Here is a 15,877-nt window from a genome sequence, read left to right as displayed (position 1 = left end):
CCAGCCGCTTAATGGTAGGGTTGGGACCAGACTGCAGGCTCCCCCTATCGATTGCACGACAGTGGGATGTCTCACTTCCCTTCTCTGCCGAGCAGCATTAATCGAACGCCGAGCGGCTTCCTAAGAGAAAAGCAAACGAAAGCCGAGTGTAACTGAATGGCCTGGAAAAAGCCTGGCGGAGAGAAAGTAAGTCCTTGTTCGTTTCCTGACTGCGTCATGTCAGACGCCATTCGCTGACGGAGCACCGCTGAACCTGGAGAAAAGGAGGGCATATCGCAAGTGGGTGTCAACTTAAAAATAGAAAACTTTGAGATTTTGTTTTATTTCTAAAGGGGATATCAAAATTCAATCTATCGGCTTTCCCAAAATCTTAACGAGATTACGGCTCAGAAGGAAATGGGAGTCTATCGCAAAATGTAGCCCCAAACCTAGAAAAACCACGCATACACTTCCCATCTTTAAAAAGTAAAATCAAGTTGGCATATTTCGCTGTAATTGTTTAAGAAGCGGAAAAGGTAAAAGTTTTATTGAAAAGTTCATTTTAAAGGCAACAAAAACTTTGCCACCCCAGATGGGACTCGAACCCACAATCCCTGGCTTAGGAGGCCAATGCCTTATCCATTAGGCCACTGGGGCTTCTGTGAATAACGCGCTCAGACAACGTTTTCAATTTTTTTTCCTTCTTCGTACGTCATGTCAGAGTTTCCTTTTAACCTATCCTAGGAAACCACACTTAGTACCAATAATAGGGGGGCGAGGCATGCTGGGAGTTGTAGTTCAAGAAACAAAATCCCACGTTATAGCTCCAAAGGTTTTACCCTCGAAAACAGCACCGATGCGCCGGACGGACAACGGGCGCGCGCACGGTTTTGTGTACACGTTTCCTACGCGGTGCCCCCGCGCCTGCGCTGAAGCGCACATACGACGTCGCGGAGCCGAACCCTCTTGGGACGCTGGCTGACTCTTGTAGATTCGCCTCTAGAGTTTCTGTCGCGTTGGGTTTTCTCCGGAAACAGCCGGCCCCTTCCGGCGTTGCGGCTTTCTGGACGTAGCTTGCCCTCCATCCTGCCATTAGGTGGCGTTTCTGGCGGTCATTTTCTGTTTCCGGTTGAAATTCTGAGGCCATTTCCGCAGGGTTAAGGGGCCAGTTAGAAATGTTTATCTTGCGTTCTGAATTGGCTGTTCAGTGGGAAACATGGGACAGCAGGGAATTGGAATTAGTTAATTAAGAATTAGTTAATTGGAAACAAATAGGAGTTTATTTTGGTTCTTTATTTAGTTGCATAAATCGGACAATTCATTTCTGAGTCTCAGCGACATTACCCCTTGCTTAAAATCTCGCAGTGGCTCCCCGTTGCCAGTAAACTTAAGACCGCTGGACCGTACCTAAATTGACCGTTGCCTGTATCTTCAGTTTAGTTCAGTTGAGTCGCTTAGTCGTGTCCGACTCTTTGCGACCCCATGGACTGCAGCACGCCACGCCTTCCTGTCTATCTCCAACTCCGGGAGTTTACCGGAACGCATGTCCTTTGAGTCGGTGATGCCATCCAACCGTCTCATTCTCTGTCGTCCCCTTCTGCCCTCAATCTTTCCCAGCGTCAGGGTCTTTTCCAATGAGTCATCTCTTCGAATCAGGTGGCCAAAGTATTGGAGTTTCAGCTTCAGCGTCATTCCCTGCAAAGAAATCCCAGGGCTGATCTCCTTCAGAATGGACTGGTTGGATCTTCTTGCCGTCCAAGGGACTCTCAAGAGTCTTCTCCACCACCACACTTCAAAAGCATCAATTCTTCAGCGCTTAGCTTTCTTTATAGTCCAACTCTCACATCCATACATGACTACTGGAAAAACCATAGCCTTGACTCCACGGACCTTTGTTGGCAAAGTAATGTCTCTGCTTTTTAACATGCTGTCTAGGTTGGTCATAACTTTGCTTCCAAGGAGTAAGCGTCTTTTAATTTCATGGCTACAGTCACCATTTGCAGTGATTTTGGAGCCCCCCCCCCCAAAATAAAGTCAGCCACTGTTTCCCCATCTATTTCCCATGAAGTGATGGGACCACATGCCATGATCTTTGTTTTCTGAATGTTGAGCTTTAAGCCAACTTTTTCACTCCCTTCTTTCATTTTCATCAAGAGGCTCTTTAGTTCTTCACTTTCTGCCATAAGGATGGTGTCATCTGCATATCTGAGGTAATTGATACTTCTCCTGGCCATCTTGATTCCAGCTTGTGCTTCTTCCAGCCCAGCGTTTCTCATGATGTACTCTGCATATAAGTTAAATAAGCAGAGTGACAATATACAGCCTTGACGTACTCCTTTTCCTATTTGGAACCAGTCTGTTCTGTGTCCAGTTCTAACTGTTGCTTCCTCACTTGCATACAGATTTCTCAAGAGGCAGGTCAGGTGGTCTGGTATTCCCGTCTCTTTCAGATATTCTCCCCTGAATTGAAATTTGTTAATCCAGCTTTCAAAGATGTTGCAAATTTAAGCATGCTCTGAGAAAGGAGAATAATTGGAAGTAGGTTTTCAGTAACTGTTGGTATGTTATGGTAAGGGGCGATAAGACATAATTCTGAGTTCCTTTTTACTGAACTGCCAAGGGACTCTTCTTCCATTTTTAGATTAAAGCAGAGTAAATAGATAATCATAAAATGTTAGTTCTAACCAAAGGCAGCCTCCAAACAAGCTTCCCCTTTCATACATACATTGTTTATTACAACAAGAGGTGAAGCGTTTTACCCCTCCTTCCCACCATTCCTGCTCTTAAATCTGAGCAGGCTTTGTGACTAGCTTTAACTAATACGTAGAATGTTCTGGAACTTCTATGGTACCTCAGGCTTTAAAACTGTTAGCTTTCACAGTGTGCTTCTTACCTAGCTACCATGCTATGAAAACTACAGGGCTCATAGAAGAATCCTGAGACAGGCCCAGCTGAGCTCTCAACTGACAGCACTAATTACCAACCAGAGAAGTGGGCCATCTTGAATGTTCCAATCCAGTAGCACCCACAAATTACGATAGTCTTAACTGGTGTCATATGTAGCAGAGAATTGCCCAGATGAATCTAGTCAACTCAAAGAAAAGAGTCATGTTAAAAGAACATGACTGTTGTTTGGGAATAAATTCCACTAAATTTTAGAACAACTGTGTGTCAACAGAAAACCAAATCAGTCAATGCAATGCTTCTCTAATTAAAAGTGTTAGCAGTCAGTTAAAACCAATACTGTTTGTCAAATAAAAAACTTCTGTTGACCTTATATAATCTAAGGTTGCAAGTTTACACTGTGTCCCAGGGCATTTCACAGGCAATGTCTCATGGGACCCTATGAGGTAGTACTCTGATTTTACCTACTTTGAAATGTGGGAACAAGCTCAAGGCAGTTTCATGGTTTAGTCAGCTTTACTGACTGCTCAGTGATAAAGTCAACATTTGCTCTCAGGCAGTCTTAACTCCAAAGCCTATTTTTTAAACTTAAAGTTTTATAGCAGAAAAGGGATTTTTATGAAAAAGAGGTGGGGTGTCATAATCAGAACTGGGTAAGGTTAGAGACCAGGTTTGGAAGCTACACAGCCAAGAACCTCACCTAAAAGCCTGCTCCAGAAGTGGTCCAGTGAAAACAGCAGTCACTGCAGCTTGCAGTGCTGACACAGGGACGCTGCACAGGGTCTGGACACTGGCACCAAGCCTGTGGCTCCAGGACACTGGCAGTAGCTGGCTCTTATGCGCCAACTTGTGCCAGAATGGAGAAAGTCATTACCTAAGAGTCAGAGCTCTGGGCTGAGTACTTCTAATAAACATGGCCTGGGTCATGTTCCCATGCTGGTCAGAGGCGGCTGGGAAAGCAAATACTTTGTCATTCATTGAATTTTATTAAGCTTCTAGTAGTTTGGCCACCTCATGCGAAGAGTTGACTCATTGGAAAAGACTCTGATGCTGGGAGGGATTGGGGGCAGGAGAAGAAGGGGACGACAGAGGATGAGAGATGGCTGGATGGCATCACTGACTCGATGGACGTGAGTCGCAGTGAACTCCGGGAGTTAGTGGACAGGGAGGCCTGGTGTGCTGTGATTCATGGGGTTGCAAAGAGTCGGACATGACTGAGCGACTGATCTGATCTGATCTGATGAGGCAGGCACTTCTAGATGCTAGGGAAACAGAAGCACAAGTAGTACAGGTCAGCCTTTCCTCTACTCATCAAAGTTTCCATTCTAGAAAGGGGCCGACAGACAATAAGCAAATAAACAAGCAGAACATAAAATTTATCAAATGGTGAGGAGTGCTATGAAAAATAACTAAATAAAGCCAGGGGCCAGGGATTAAGACCTGTTACGGGTTCTGGGCGGTCCTTCTGGATAAGGTAAGGACATTTGAGCAGAGACCCAAATGATGTGCAGAAACTGCATCTTCAGCTTGTGTTTGTGTGTGTTTGTGTGTATGTGTGCCCACATTTTAAGTAGAGACCCTGCCTCCATTTCCCACCCATTGTGAGGCCACCGCTATTCTGTCCTTCAAGCTCTGTGAGGTACAGGAGAAGTTCTGGGACAAGTTTTCTATGCCCAGAGAAAGGAGGTCTAGTCTTAACTCTGCAACTACAGCAGTGACTGGCTACCTGGCCATGCACGTGGGAATCTGGAGGAAATTTTAGTGGGAAAGAGACGGGACTAATGAAAGAGGGTGATTCTGAGATGAGACATACATAGGCACTTGCTTCCATCAGTCAGTGATTTCTAAACTTCTTTGTGTATCCACAGTGGTAAAAATCTTGTGCCTCCCCATAAGTCTTTGTATTTATTTTAAAATCACATACATGTACTATTGATTAGTGTAGAATATATATTTAAAACATGCACAAAGTAGAAATAAAATTTTTTAAAATGAAAAACAGTATTTTGAAAACATTTTTATTGTTATTTATTAACAGTAAAAAACAAAGTCCTAATTTCTCTCAGTAAAGAAAGATGAACATACTTTATTGAAAATGCAGTGTAATACGTTTTATTATTTTTAAAATCTTGGTCTAACACATTTGGGGCAACAAAATCACATAGTGATAAACATTTCTAAACATCCATTTTCAAATTTCTCTCTTCATTGCATGAGCTTCTTTTAAAAAGGCAGTCACTTACAGTTTTAAAAAATTACTTTTAACTTAAAGGGAACCTTTAAATATGTTCACTTCTTTCAGAAGATCAGCTAGGCAGTTGTATCCATCAGGGAAGAATCAGAAAAAGAGAAACAACTGCAGGCTTTTCAAGCAGAAAGCAGTCGAGTGCAGGGCACTGAGATGCCCGATGGCGCTATTAGAGGACCTGCAGGAGCCAGGGGAAGTCGCTACTCACATTCAGCAGTTCAGAGTATCAGGAGGTTGCTGCTCTTACATAGGTCAGAAAATACAGGGAACCCCCCCAGTGCTGATCAGAGCTGCTCACCCCACCCCCAAGTACTCATATAGGAGCTGACAGGAGATTACATGTGAGCTGCGGAGAACTTTTAAGTCTCCCACGGACGGCCCATTTTGCTAGGCGCTGCCGCTTTTCCCTCCCATCCACAAAATAGCCTATGAATACATCTGGCAGAAAGAAATCACACCCAGAACCTGGAAGGCAAGGAGTTTGGGAAATGTTTCCATAATTCTAATCCCTGTGATACATAAAAGGATGTAGGAATGAATGCTGGCTGCCAAAAACCAGGCTGTAGCCCACACAGCAGCATACTCCTGAGCCTCTTGTCATCACAGAAAGGGACAGCAAGTGAGAAACACTCGCCCCTATCGTATAAGAAAAATAGGTAAATTTTAAGTTAGACAGCTCTTGTAAATCCTTTTAAGCAAGCTAATCACTGCATCAGTGTAGCTTATGTATTTTTATGTAGTCTACTTCCCATTACATGGTAGTTCTGCTTTTTAAAGGTCTTACTTTAAACATTAACCTTACCAATAACATCCTGTAGCATATAGACTGCAGTATGTTATAACACTCAGAAGCAAAGGTGACTATTAACCAGCAAGCCAGACTTGCTAGATGTAAGCAGAATGCAATTTATCCCTCCCACCACTGCTGCTCATGGACTTCTTTCTCTCTGGCATGAAATCCTGGGTGGTTCACATAGCTTTTCCAGGGAATAACAGGCAGTTGGCTTTTTTTTTTTTCCCTCCCCTCCCCCCACTGACCCTGCTTTGGTTTTTTAAAAAATTCAACCTGTTTAACATTAAAACTCCAAACTTGTTTCCATAAAACTTTTCCCCGTTGTCAGCTGCGGCTGCCACAGGCTGAAGGTGAGCAGTTAGGACTGCAGGATGGAGCCTACTTCTCCATCTCCCCTGAACTACTCTCCCACTCTTCAAATGTAACCTCTTCCTGGAACAAGCTGGATTTGTATAAACAGAAAGCAAGTTGTTTTCTCAGGAGTGCCCCTACACACTTGCTGTAATGATTTGTTATGCTTGGATGAAATTCACGGCTTTTTTTCTTTTAGGTGACAAACAGGTTAGAGTTATCATTTTAAAAAACAGTCTTCTTTTTAGGTATGAACCAGTCTCATCCAGTATCAGATCAAAACTGCAAACGCCAGTTTTGATTTAACATTTCTCTCCTCCTCCAGCCTGGAAATGTGAAGAGAAGGGGGACCAGGGTCAGTGTCATTTCTGTTTCTCACCCCCTCTTGCCTCCTTGCTGGCTGCTGTTGCAGCAGCAGTTGCAGCAAGGGAGAGAAGAGATGAGGTTTCTTTCTGTTGGTGGAGAGATAAGCTGGTGTCTGTGACCTCTAGGAGCAGCAGATTCCAGCGTTGCTTTTTTTATAGCTCAATAGTTCCTCTTTCTCTGGGGATCTCTCAGCTGCAGTCCCTTGTGGGCCGTGTCCTCTAGTTACTCAGGATGCCTGCACCCGCCGCTTAGTTTCCAGGATCCGCCCCTCCACTGAAGTCATTTCATCCATCCAGGTGTTCCCTTTGGCTGGGTTCCTTCTTAAAATGAGCAAATCTGATTCCCTTTCTTGAGAACCACATCGGACCCACAGGAACTCAGGAACTTTGGCATGCAGTCATGCCACACTCCCCATGCAGCCTTCTCTCCTCTAATGTCTTCTCCAGGAGCTAGTCACCTACTCCTCACTTGTCTTTAGACTTTAAGGAGTAAGTCAGACTCCTATGTCCCTCAGATTCCACTGGAGATGGGTCAAGCCCTCCAAACAGTCCTGTGGAGGGGCCCCCTCATTTGGCACGAGTTGAAGAGGAAGCACCCTGACCCTCTCCTGCTTGGGCAGCAGAAGGGAAACATCCAGCATATTGACAACTGCTTCCAGAGGAATCTTCTCACATTTTCTCATGGAGCCTGGAGGCAGGTGCCAAGCCAGCTCATCCGTCCCAGCACTGAGCTAGTGCTTCCCAGGATCCGCTTCACAGTCTCTTAGCACGTGGTGCACAGGTAATCTAGTTCCCTTTCCCTTTAGAACGTGGATGGACTTGGCACCTACTGTTTTGTTCTCGGCCTTTGGGGTTTCTGGTGAAACTGACACAGAGAGAGTCCCACTTTAGTAAATGAAGGTACCATTGTCAGACCTTCCTTATGGAACCCCTGTTCTTTCATCAGGATGCCTGAGGCACTGCAGGCAACACGACTAGTGAACTAGACTGCCTGAATGTACAGTTAATACAGAACTATTAATACTTGTCTTTTCGTTTTAGTGACTAAGTCATGTCCAACTCTTTTGTGACCCAATGGACTGTTACCCACCAGGCTTCTCTATCCATGGGGTTTCCCAGCAAGAATATTGGAGTGGGGATTTCCATTCCCTTTTCCAGGGGATCTTCCTGACTAAGAAATTGGACCCGTGTCTCCTGCATTGCAGGCAGTTTCTTTGCCCTTACATATTAATTATTAAGTATATCTTATTGACTTGTTAAATTTCAATATTATATATGTTTATGGGGCTTCCCAGGTGGTGCAGTGGTAAAGAATCCACCTGCCAGTGCAGGAGACGCAAAAGGTGTGGGTTAAATCCCTGCATCAGGAAGATGCCCTGAAGAAGGAAATGGCAACCCATTCCAGTATTCCTGCCTGGAGAATCCCATGGACAGAGGAACCTGGCGGGCTACAGTCCATGGGGTCGCAAAGAATCAGACACGACTGAGGACAGGGACCTTGACCTTAACATATGTTTATATAGAGAGATAGCTATTTTTATGAAAACTATGTATAAGACTTTTTTTTTGCGATATGAAATCATACCTTTAATCTCATCATGAAAACGTCTTAAAAATATCCTTATAAAAATTCCCCATAAATATAATTTAGAAGGAATTTTATTAATACTTCCTTTATTGTTGGGTATTTATGAACTCTTTCTTGATTAAACACAGTGCTGGTGTGAAAATCTTTGTGCAAAGGTATTAGCTGACATTCTGAAATATTTCCTAGAAATTGAAAATTACTGTAAGACTCGTTTTTCACATTGTGGAAGATTAGATGTGCAGAGAAATCTCAATATAAGACACCTTAAAGTGCTGGGTGAAATTTCCATACACATAAAAATATTTTTTCAACGTGTGAATGAGTAAAAGAAGCCAGAATAACCACAAGTCAAAAAGGAAGAAAGGGAACAATAAAAGTAGCATTTACCCTGAGGGATAATCCTGGTGGCCTGCTATCCCTGGTGGCCTAGAGTGTGGATTTTAATTTGCCTTAGTGAAAGTCACTTAGTCGTGTCTGACTTTTTGGGACGCCATGGACTATATACAGTCCATGGAATTCTCCAGGCCAGAATACTGGAGTGGGTAGCCTTCCTCTTCTCCAGAAGATCTTCCTAACCCAGGAATTGAACCGGGGTCTCTTGTATTGCAGGCGGATTCTTTACCAGCTGAGCCACAAGGGAAGCTCTAATTTGCCTTAGGCAGTCCAAAAAAAAGAGAAAGCCTCAGATCACCTTGGTGGGAGGTCAGATCATGTTGCTATGCTCCTCAGTCGTGTCCAATTCTTTGGGACCTCACAGACTGTAGCCTGCCAGGCTCCTCTGTCCATGGGATTCTCCAAGCTAGAATGCTGGAGTGGGTTACCATTTCCTTCCTCCAGGGTATCTTCCTGACCCAGGGATTAAACCTATATCTCCTGCATTGGCAGGCAGTCCTTTACCACAGATCCACCAGGGAAGCCCAAGTCAGATCATAAACTCTTACAAAATGATGGCACCCCCAACAATTAACCTTATTGCTGGGAATGAAAACAATATCCCCTGACCTCACCGAGAGGAGACTTTTCTGTCTCAGCTCAGGGCTGGGTGGCACGTGGGGAAAAGCTTCTGTACAAGAATTCTTAATGACCAGCAGTAACCACTCATATACATCTGTGGCTGGAAAGTTATCCTATCTCTGTGGCCTTGAAATCCTTAAGCTGAACATTTAGTTTGAAATGGTCTTGGATTGGCAATGTCCCTAGAAACCTGGAAGCAGCAAACTCAAATACTCTTTAGAGGAACACACTTTAAATCCAGGCCTCAAAGAATGCACAAAGTCAAAGTGCAGGGGAGCATTAAAAAAAGAAGAAGAAGAAATCACCAAACACATGCAGAAATAAGCCAGTATAAGCAAGTTAGTAGAAAAACTGTAGGACTGGACCTACAGTTGGTTCAAGATCTTACTCTGGTGTCTAGAACTTTATGGGTCTGATGCTCCCAACCCACTAAGCACATGCTAGGGCCCTGACCTTGGCCTCTCTCTTTAGTACACTTCACCAGCTAAGAATACTGCTAAACCCAGGAAAAAATAAGCTCATTTTTTTGAAAATGAGATATTTGAGGAGTATAATCACAACAGAGACAATAAACGCAACATACCGTGCTAGACAAACCAGAATGGAACAACACTGATCAAAAACTTGAGCATAATAAAAGTCCTCACAAACAGGATAACAGTAAGAAACAAGCAATTATGTAGAACTAAATGGAAATATATATGAAATATGTAATAGCTGAACAAACCCAATACAGTGGATAAAAACAATGGCTACCTAGCTGAAAAATGAATAATAATCTAGATCAGCTCAAGGAATTTTCTTAGAAAGTATTGGAAAGGGATGGAAAATGTGAAAGAACATTTAAGAAATAATAATAAGTCAATATCTGAACAACATGAATCCCACCCAGAAAGAGAGAAATGGATTTAGGGAAGAGATCTTAAATCATAAGTAAGAACTTTCAAAAATTAAAGATTAAAAAGGACTCTAAAGGTCTCATGGAGCACCAAATAGAAAAATTATGGAAAAATCAAAATTTTGACATATTACATGATATTTAAGAATATAAGAGGGAGGGGATATGTATATACTTATGGCTGGTTCCCATTGTTGGACAGCAAAAACCAACATAACATTGTAAAGGAATTATTCTCCAATTAAAAATAAAAATTTTTTAAAAGACAAAATGCTAAAAGCTTCTGGAGAGAAGAAGCAGAAAGCTCACAAAAGCTTAAGAATTAGATTTATACTAGTCTTCCTAAGAAATACAATGGAGACAAGAAAACTGGTGAAGTGAATTCTAAGTGAATATAGAATATATTTTTCCTAAGGAAAATAACCTAAGAGTATTATATTCAGCTAAACTATTACTTAAATGTAAGGACAGAAAGATATATTCAGACATACAGAAAGATATATTCAGACATACAAGGCCTTAGAAAATTTACAGCACAAAAAGTCTCTTTGAAAGCCCTCCTGCTTAAGTGAGATGAGTCAGAGAAAGACAGAAACTGTATAATATCACTTACATATGAAATTTAAAATATACAGCAAAATTGTGTATTATATTATAAGGAAGCAGACTCAACAGATACAGAGAACAAACTAGTGGTTACAAGTGGGGACAGGGAAGTGGGTAGAGTACAAACTTAGGTATAAAATAAGCTACAAGGATATACTATACAACATGGGGAATATAGTCAATATTTTATAATAATAAATGGAATATAACCTTTAAAAATTATGACTCACTATATTGTATACTATAATATACAGTATTTTACATCAGCTGGAAATGTAAAATGGTCCAGCTCCTGTGGGAAACAGTTTGATGTTTCCTCAAAAAAAAGAAACATAAAGTTACCATATGACCCAGGAATACCATTCCTTGGTATATATACAAAAGAACTGAAGACATATACTCCACAAAAGCTTGTACACAAATGTTCATAGCAGCATTATTCATAATATTTAAAAAGTGGAAACAGCCCAAGTATCTATACTAATAAATGGATATATAAAAATGTAATACATTCATACAAAATACTATTCAGGATATAGATAGCTTGGATATTAAATTTAATATTAGGGCCAAATATAAAGAAAGATAAGCAACATTATATATTGTTGAAAATAAAAATATATCAAAAAGATATAACCAAAACAAATACAACATTGTAAATCAACTATACGTCAATTGAAAAAAAAAAAGAAAAAATAGATATAACCATAATGAACATATATGCACTCAATATATGCCAAGACCGAAGGAAAAGGAAGAAGATGCACATAAACAAAAACAGAGAATGAGAGCAGGAAAACAAGTACAGATGCAACAGAGATTATATAATAAAAATATTTTTAATACACTTCTAAGAAATTGTCTACAAGTGGATTGATTGTATATAGGTGCTATAGGACAAGCAATTGACATAATTCAACTCATACTTAACAAGATTTCCAGAAAATTAGGAATAGAATTTTAACTTCATAAAAACTATATACCAAAAATATAGAATAAATGCTATACTTAAAAGAGAAAATTTTCCCATTAAAATAAGAAACAAAGATGGGGACCCTGGCTGCCCAGTGGCTAGGACTTGGCACTTTCACTACGTGGGCCCAGGTTCAATACCTGATGAGGGAGCAAAGATCCTACAAGCCACATGGCATGACCAAAAAAAAAGTGAAAAAATTGGAAGAGGAAATTAACCTGCCATTATTTATAATTATATGATCAACTCAGTTAAAAAATTAATAATCAGACAAGTAATTAGAAGAGAATAAAGCTGCTGGATTACTAACTCAATTTGTGAAATCAAAAGCATTGATCCCAAGAAAACCACTAGAAAACAGATTAACATAACCATTTCTAAAAACGACAAATCCTAGAAATGGTAGAAATCAATACATGAACAATATCTTTACAGAGAAAATTTAAAAGGTTTACTAGAAGACATGAAAGAGGATTTTTAAAAATGAAGAACAAGAAGCGGAACAAGAAGCAAAACTAAGGGTGGGTACCTTTGGGATAGAGGGAGTGGGGAAGTAAGAAAGGAAGGAGAAACCTAATTTATCATAAAATGAGGAAACGAGAGCTTCTATTAAGAGATGAAAACCAGGGGTACTCTTTCTACCCCCTTCTGATGCCTATGTCAGAAGCTTTCTCTATCTCCTTTATACTTTAATAAAACTTTAAAAAAAAAAAAAAAGAGATGAAAACCATGCGCTATGGATTAAGGCACACAATTAATGCACTGCTTTGCATTTGCGGTACAGTAAAGCAGAAATGAACTATATACAACACATACTGACACACAGTTTGAAAATGCAGCAGCAAACTATGATGGGAGAGGCAGTAGTTGTCAGAGGGTTACATGTGAAACCTGACACTTTGAGTGCAAGGGCAGAGACAGAGGTGAAACTGAATCACTGGATAAAGCTTTATTTCTCTTCATGGCTTCACTTCAAGCTTTACTTCTCTCCAATACAAGCGGAAAAAGTGGAAGTGGTGATTTGGACTCCAATCAGTGTGGACGGTGAGAAGCTATGACAAAATTAGACAGCGTATTAAAAAGCAGAGACATCACTTTGCTGACAAAGGTCTGTATAGTCAAACCTACTTTTTCCAGTAGTCATGTATGGATGTGAGAGTTGGACAGTAAAGAAAGCTGAGTGCCGAAGAATTGATGCTTTTGAATTGTGATGCTGGAGAAGACTCTTAAAGAGTCCCTTGGATAGCAAGATCAAACTAGTCAATCCTAAAGGAAATCAACCCTGAATTTTCACTGGAAGAACTGATGCTGAAGCTCCAATACTTTGGCCGCCTGATGGGAAGAGGTAACTCACTGGAAAAGACCCTGATCCTGGGAAAGATTGAAGGCAAAAGGAGAAGGGGGTGGCAGAGGATGAGATAGATAACATCACTGACTCAATAGACATGAATTTGAGCAAAATCTGGGAGACAGTGAAGGACAGAGGAGCCTGGCATGCTGCAGTCCATGGGGTTGCAAAGAGAATGACACAACTTAGCAAATGAACAGCAACAAAGCTAGGTTTACCTCTAGACTGCTCATTACATGAACCAAAAGATTCCCTTAATTGTTTTGCTTAACAGACTTTTAGAGCAGTCTCCCTTTACTTTATATGCCAAGGGACTGACACCTGTGATGGAAGAAATCTTAACTGGTATTTATCCACTCTTGTACTTTTAAATATATATTTTTTAAGATTTTTAAAAGTACTGGTTTCACTTATATATTTGGGAATATTAGAGCAAGAGGAAGCATGAATTTATGCAGGGGAGAAAAAAGAGGCAGAAGAGACAGAATAATAGTAGCCACCCTGTATTAGTTCTCATGTGCTAGGCACTATGCTAGGTGCTTTCCATACCTTGTCTCTTAATTCAACAACAAAACCCTCCACTGGGAATCATCCCTGCAGAAATGAGGAGGCTGAATGGAAAGCCACATCTTGTCTGAAGTGCCACCTTCATAAAGGGGACCTCAGAGCCCAAGTCTGATGTCAGCCTGTTCTGCACGCTGTGCCATCCTAGTACAGAAACGATAGTGGGGAAATAGTGAAGGGACAGACACAGGGACACAGACGAGGTAAATATACACAGAGACAGAAAAAAAAACAAGCCACATCAGGGCACGTTCCGATGAGGAAGAACTACTGTATGAGCCAATACCCGTCACTGCCCTTTGAAAAGCTCGTGCCCTCACCTGCAATGTAATGCAATCCTTCGAGCACCCAGAATCAGCTCTTCTGCTTTTACTTCCAATTTTCAAAACTCTTTAAAAAATATTTATTTTCTCAAATATTCCTTAAAGCTTTACATGGATATGAAGCAATGTTGCAGATTCAGACACTGAGTTTCAAATCTGGAATGTCAGGCCTTATTATCCATTACAAAACAAACGTGCGACTGCCGGTTTGGTTATGCAAACAGACACCAAATACCTAAAGGACAGCACAGTTAGACCTGTCATAGCTAGCTAACTGCTCATCAATAACTGTGCTACTGTAGCTATGGAATACTATATGAACTGTCAACAAGTAAAGACAGATCTCTATGTACTGAGATGGAATAACCTCCAAGATAATGTTAAAAAGCTGGATACATGTTTATGCTTTTAACTGGAGAACTTGGTGGCAGTAGTTGGTCTGGGGAGAAAAAGGGGGACAATGGGTAGGAAAGATGCTTTGCACTCACTGTCAATCATGTATTTGGTGTTTTTTTTCTTCTACCCAAGTGCAAGAACGATCTTTCCCCCTAAAATCTTTATATCAAGCTGTTCAGTTGTGTCTTCCCTCTAAACCAGATCCAGTTTTGGGGTCTGAGTGGGAAGAAATAAATTATTTATTTCCCCTCTCCCAGTGATTAGATAGCAAGAGGCTCCTTCCCATTTTTTTCCCCTTTTCTCCAACTAAACCCACCTCTTTGTTTCTTTACAAAACTCCCAAACCAAAAACTTACTCATGGTATCCACGTTCATTGAAAACCCGTTTATGTAAAAAGATAAAGCATTTCTCTCACCACTCTGTATTTTGCAGTGTACGTCCATGTTTTCTTTCTGTGCATATGCATGTGCATGAGCAGTTATTAGCTCACACTTTTCTGCACTAAAGCTAAGGCTGGAGATGATTTCTTGACTACATGGACAAGTATAAAACACACTTGCTGCTTCAGTTTTCTGTATTCCTGTGAACCAACTCCTCTGGACATGTGTCCCTCATTCAATTCAGCCTCAGAGAACAGGCTGCATCTCGTGTTTAATTCTTGGCTCTAAATTGACTTGGTTAGTCTGAAATCCTTAACTCCTTGGGCCATGTTTTTTCTTCTTAAAAACTTCATATATATATATATATATATATATATATACATACACACACACACATACATACACACACACCATACAATCAATAATAACACAGAACTAGTATAAATGATAATAAAAGCTAACATTTATCTAGTACTCACTATGAGTCACTGTACTAAGTGCTTCACATGCCTTATATATAATTTAATGTTAATCAAAGTTACATGAAAAAAAGTATTCCACAGTCGAAGCTTGAGGAAATTATGGCTTTAAAAAATCCTATTTAACAATGGCAGCTTTAATACGTTAATCCACATTTGCAAGATGGTAGTCAGATTACTTAGCTACAAATTTGAGGGGCTGTTACTCCCCAAAACACGCTTTTGCAAAACTACTAGCTTTTCGTAAAAGCACTTGCAGCCTACCCTCTCCTGCCTGAGGACCATGTCTTTAAACTTCTTCATCTTAATGACAGTGCATTGAAAATACACTTAAATACCAGGACTGTTTATATTTGAGGGCATATGTTCTTTTCTGTATCTTATATGCACATATACAGTTATAAATCACGAAACTGTTCGATTTCTCTCACAAATTGCTACCTTTTCACCCTCTTTCCCAGTCCCTACCTGGATTTCTAAGGTTAAATTGTTTTTTTCACTTTTTTCTCATGCCAATATTTTCCCTAAAGAAGTCCTCTACAAGTAAGACTAAAAGATGCTCACTTATGCAACTAGGTGAGCATCCTGCATCTACAACTGCAAGCCCTGACCCTGGAGGCAGGCATACGCCTACACAGGCACACAACCCTCTAATCTGAAGGAAGAA

At 40.8% G+C, this 15,877-nt stretch overlaps 1 long non-coding RNA gene and 1 other non-coding gene across 2 annotated transcripts in view; one reads left to right on the top strand and one right to left on the bottom strand.

Moving 5' to 3' along the window:
- The first annotated feature begins 104 nt into the window (after positions 1–104).
- Positions 105–15,877, top strand: part of LOC132345134 (uncharacterized) — a 64,825-nt gene continuing 49,052 nt past the window's right edge. The window contains exon 1 of the long non-coding RNA XR_009494270.1: positions 105–279. This is a non-coding gene — a long non-coding RNA (uncharacterized lncRNA). The remainder of the gene's footprint in view (positions 280–15,877) is intronic.
- Positions 564–636, bottom strand: TRNAR-CCU (transfer RNA arginine (anticodon CCU)). The gene has a single exon. It is a non-coding gene; the product is annotated as a tRNA-Arg (tRNA).

This window comes from Bos taurus, chromosome 4 (assembly GCF_002263795.3).
Source record: "Bos taurus isolate L1 Dominette 01449 registration number 42190680 breed Hereford chromosome 4, ARS-UCD2.0, whole genome shotgun sequence".
NCBI lineage: Eukaryota > Metazoa > Chordata > Mammalia > Artiodactyla > Bovidae > Bos > Bos taurus.
Note: the sequence above shows the minus strand (reverse complement) of the source record. Positions and strands in the feature narration are given on the sequence as shown.